The sequence below is a fragment of the Arachis stenosperma genome, chromosome 3 (assembly GCF_014773155.1).
Source record: "Arachis stenosperma cultivar V10309 chromosome 3, arast.V10309.gnm1.PFL2, whole genome shotgun sequence".
Taxonomy (NCBI): Eukaryota; Viridiplantae; Streptophyta; class Magnoliopsida; order Fabales; family Fabaceae; genus Arachis; species Arachis stenosperma.
In genome coordinates, this window is record NC_080379.1 from 57,168,804 (window position 1) to 57,174,095 (window position 5,292).

At 32.0% G+C, this 5,292-nt stretch overlaps 1 long non-coding RNA gene across 6 annotated transcripts; it reads right to left on the reverse strand.

Annotated features, from left to right (window-relative positions):
- Window positions 1–365: 365 nt before the first annotated feature.
- Window positions 366–4,927, reverse strand: LOC130969932 (uncharacterized). Of its 6 annotated transcripts, XR_009081961.1 has the most exons (9): window positions 4,860–4,927; window positions 4,692–4,778; window positions 3,628–3,722; window positions 3,117–3,173; window positions 1,783–3,005; window positions 1,360–1,448; window positions 1,145–1,255; window positions 1,009–1,053; window positions 366–595 (listed from the first exon to the last, which is right to left on the reverse strand). It is a non-coding gene; the product is annotated as an uncharacterized LOC130969932 (long non-coding RNA). The 6 variants fall into 6 exon arrangements; XR_009081958.1 differs by lacking the exons at window positions 4,692–4,778; window positions 4,860–4,927 and adding an exon at window positions 3,862–4,280; XR_009081962.1 differs by lacking the exons at window positions 4,692–4,778; window positions 4,860–4,927 and having other exon boundaries at window positions 1,783–1,865; window positions 2,723–3,005; window positions 3,628–3,855.
- Between the last annotated feature and the right edge of the window lie 365 nt (window positions 4,928–5,292).

The following is a 5,292-nucleotide window of genomic DNA, read 5'->3' on the forward strand; positions in this document are numbered from 1 at the left end:
AGATTTTCCGACGGATTTTTCGTCTGTAATTACAAATAGATTTTTCGTCTGTAATTACAGACGGATTCTCCGACGGAATTGGAGCCTTGAAAGCATTCCAAACTCTAAATACAGACGGAAAATCCATCTGTAAATTCATCAGTAAGATAAAATATTTTTTTTAGATTTTTTTCTATTGCAAAATAAACCAGTTTTCATACAAAATAAATATAAATTTAATGAATACAAATTTTCATCTAATTTTTATCTAACTTGTATCCAAATATTCATAGTATTTTAAAATAATCAGTATTTGATATTAGTAATAGAACCAAACATGATGTTTAGTTTTTACAATGTATCAAGAACAAAGACAATAGTACCAAGTTAATTATCAAATTTTCATTGAAATTTTTTGTTTTTACAATGTATCAAGAACAAAGACAATAGTGCCAAGTTAATTATCAAAATTTTATTGTGAAATTTTTACATAGATACACACAGAGTGATTAAAACAAGGCCAGCCATTCTTGATGATATCCCAAATGTCATATCATTTCCATCATACGCCAGTGAATTCTTTGGCCATGCTAGTGGGTACCATTTTCACAGGAGACTGCATATGTAGAGGACAGAAATTAATTAAAAATATTGGATTCATAATAAACTATTACATTGTATCAGTATCTTGTTTTATATGGGAATTTTTATTTTCTATTTTCCTTTACCTTTGTTGTTCTTTTAGTACAAACTTATCTACTAGTAATTTTAGCTTCCTATATAATCCTATTTCTACTCTTTTATCACAGAAATAAATATTTTCAGTATTTTAAAATAGTTTCATAAAATAGGAGATCATCAGCCATTCAGTCCAATCATAATCTTGGAAAAAGTAAAAAATATACGGCAGGAGTTTCAAATACCCCCAAAAAAATTGAAATTGGCTATAGAACTGTTATAGAATAAAGTATCCATGTAATAAGAATCTTTGTTTATAGCTTAATACAATGGGAAGAGAAACACACTTACCAGTGTGCGGACAAGGGTTTCCTTTCTAGACAAATCAATCACATGCTGCAATGAGAAATCACCCGATCAAAACCATCGATTAAGCAAATTCAAATAAAATAAGAACAAGGAGAAAAGATGAACGTAGTTTACTCACAATAAAGGTGTCATTGAATGATGCAAAAATGTGAACAACACCAAAAACATGCTTGCCCTCTCTAACAGTATCCTTATCACATTCTCAATTGCACAACCAACACAACAAGTTCTAATAATGAAAAAAATAGCATCTTTATATCACTGGAATAAATATGAAATGAAAGAAAAAAGAAAGAATAATAATTAGAATAGAAACAAAACTATAGGATATACCGGAAAGTTTATGTGTGTTGAAGGCCCCCAATACTTAAGGGTTGCAAGATCATAAGCACTTGCAGCTTTTTCTTCCATATCATAGCCACCTTTAATCAATTCACATATAAGAAAAATAAAAAGAAAAAAAAAACTTATTAGCAATCACAAGAAGATGGTTGAAAATAAAAGTCTTTGGTTAAGAACTTACCCAACTAAACTATATCATGCAACGTTCATTTGATTGAGAGAGAGAGAGAGAGAGAGAGAGAGAGAGAGAGGGGGGGAACTGGAAACAGCTCATAACTATGCATACTAATTGGACCAAAAATTATTTGCAAAAGGAAAAAAATCATGAAGAAATCCAAACAAATAAATTTTAAAATGTCAATAAATAAAGAATATATAGTTTTTTATTTTATTTTATTTTATTTCACAAATTACCTTGTCTTCCTTTCCTAGTTTGCCCTTCTTTTTTGCAACTATTATCCCACAAATGTGCTTCATATCTGCCGGTTCATCTATGCCTAATAGAAGAAAATCAAAAGAAAAAAATGCTAAAAAATATATATTTAAATAAAAAGGCAAAAAATAAAATAAAAACCAAAAAAGCAAAATAAAAGTATGTTTTAAATAGTTGATAAAATTAATAATGAAATAAAAATGAAAGTGAAAAATTTGACTAACCTTGTGACACCTCTGTACTGTGAAGTTCTTTGACCAAATGTCTCAATGGATTTTCTATGAACAGTTTGCTTACTACTATTATTGTGTCCTCTCTTATTATTCTTTGCAACTTCTACCATTCCATTATTATTATTATTATTATTATTATTAACCCAGTTTCTTTAACATTACATAAATCCCAACTGAATAAAAATAGCTTTATTGCTATAGTAGTATTAAAAGGAAATTATGTACTATGAAGGAAAAAGGTTGAATTATCCTTTAGAAAACACTAGGACAAGATTCATTTTCCTTTGTACATTTTGATATTGATTCCTGTGCAGGAAAAGCTAGCAACTTTCAAATAATCTAAGCTACCTTGAAACAACACATTTTCTCAAAAGCAACCAAAGACAAGAATCAAAGCAAAAATTTTAGGTGCAAAAAGCAGGGCATAATGGCAAAAGTCAACCAAATAAATACAACAAAATACAATGACTAATTGAAGACTAGAACTTTCTCAAATTTTACAAGTCTCGTTTCATTTCCTTAATTACCAATAATAAGAAGGATCGTAGTTAATTCAAAGCCATATGAATTCATGTAGCAAAGGGGCATGCAAAACGTCCCTTTCAAAAGTACAAAAGGAAAACATTAGAATGAGTAGAAAAAATTAATATGATCATGAAGATGAAGAGTTTAACTGAATGTCACTCACAGAAGCAAATTCATGGCCAGGAAGAATAGCAGCAATTTCCTCCAACATGGAACCCAGTGTTAGTGAAGGACATCTCCTGAGAAAGGCACATGCCTCAGAAGCCTTAGCCATGGCAGTTTTCTGGTCCTCAGCAATAACAAAAGGCAGAATTGGTGCCTCACCCCAACCCACAGAGCCATTGCTGAGTTCAATTCTAATGACCACGTTCTCTACCATCTCCAACCTTGTTGATGCAATGGTAAAAGGTGCAATCAAGGGCACGTTCAGTGGCCTATTCTCTGCTCTGTGCACATCAACAGTGAAAGTTTCCATCAAATTCTTAAAGCCAAAGGTAATGGGCGCTGCTGCTGTTGCAGGTGCAGAAGAAGAAACCAAAATAAAAGAAAGAACACACCTTCTCGTCATCTTTGGGAACACCATAACCACTATAATACATCTGACCTACCAAGACCTGCATGTTTATGTCTCTAAGAAAATTGTTGATCTAAAATGATAACGAAAATGATCTAAAAGGATAAGTACTATATATTTGATAACAAAAATAATCTAAAATAATTATTGGTCATGAAGTAGTATATACAAGTAGTACTCATCAATTATATTAGGCACAAAACAGTGGTTTAATAATAACTAACAACTTCAAGCAAGAAAAAATAATACCAATCACAAATGCAAAACATGAGAAAACTTATACCCAATTTCATAAGCAAGCCAAGAGAAAAAGTACCTAAATCTTGTGAATTGGGAAAAGGAAACACAGAAAACAAGTTCTGCTATTTTCCATCTCTCTCAGAAAATTTATCAAACACATGGCAAGCATAACAATACTGAAGCGAGACAATCTCCCAAGCATGTTCCTCCAACAACAATAACAACACAATTAACAAGGAAATTGAAATTGATACCTTGAAAAGCTCATTGGCTTCAAGTGTCTCAATGAAAGAGGTTGCAAGATTGGGGGTAACACCGGACTTTCCCACCAACTCGGTCTTGAAATCAACTAGAACAAAAGACAGACAGCTACTTAAATTGATTTCCTGAACATAAGGGAATTGCCCATATACGGAGTACGGACAGACACAATATTTGATCTTATAGTAAGAAAGACAAGAATGATAACACAAAAAAGCATACTCAACCCTATAATAGTAATGTTGATTCAATACCATGACCATGATCCATTCAGTTTTAACATACACAAAAAATCATAGAACCATTCATATGATATTTTCTACCATTAACAAATTCTGTTGGATGAAAACTAGTGTGTGAAATTACTCCATATATATATATCATCATTGATGGAAAATCTAATAAATCCTCGAAAAAACTATTTGGTCAGTATTAGCATGACAACTAAAACCTAAGTCCTGAAATCTATAACAAGACAAACTACTTGAAATCTTGTGTATCATAAAAACGCATCTTCGAATCAGTATTTGCCTTTGGAAGAGCAGATTGTTTCACATCTCTTTCACCAGTCATGACTGTGTTTCTTACAGCTCCAATAGATCTCTTCTTTTTAATTTTTTGATCCAACCCTTCACCTCCAGCAAGTTATTTTAATATGTTAAGAATCAATTTGAGTACATATAAAATATTACAGGCCTAAAACTAAAACTAACTCACCTAAACTATCATGATCAATAATAATGCAGTTATTTAAAATCAAATGCTTGTCTACTTATATAGCAAGTATTTTACATCAAAGCATCTCCACCTCATGTTTTCATTTCATAAATTCCATTCATATGAATGAATGTGTGTTTTGGGGGTAGGAGGGTTGTTTTTGTTTACCTTCATATGAATGAGAAATCAGAGAAAGTTGAAGGCATAAAATAAGTGGCAAGCTATACCTAGACTTAATCCATCTAGCAAAACAAGAAGATTTTTATTCTACCTATCATTGTAACCTTTAAGATAAATTGTTTTTCAGTAAAGATCTTAGAGTGATTCATATTCTACCTACCTGTTCAAAATCCTTGTTAATAATTGTTACAAAGTGATCAGGAGGATTCTGGAGACTTGGGCAAGGAAAACCATTTGATGAGAAAAACTGCAGCCAAAAACAAAATTCAATAAGCCATTGATTTACAGCAACAAATACATATATGGACAAACGATACTGATTTCTAACCTTATTGGTAGCTGAGACAGGTCCGAAGTAGCTTATTGCTTATTGCTTATCAAACATTTTTGTGAGTAACTTCTATTCTATTTTATTTTATTTATCTAATCACTAACACAAGTTGCATTAAAGACTTTACACCACGCCATCACTAACTCTCAATTCCTAAAGGTCTATTAGTATTCTGAGGATCATAGGGTTCACCATAAAAGAAGTCCGAAACAACCATATAGTAACCAGAAGCTGTGGTGCATGAAATTGTGATCTCAATGGCGCCAACAACTTGGTACGCACAATTGTAATCTCAACTCTTTTTCACAACTTTGCACAACTAACCAATAAGTGCACTGGGTCGTCCAAGTAATAAACCTTACGTGAGTAAGGGTCGATCCCACGAAGATTGTGGCTTGAAGCAAGCTATGGTCATCTTGTAAATCTCAGT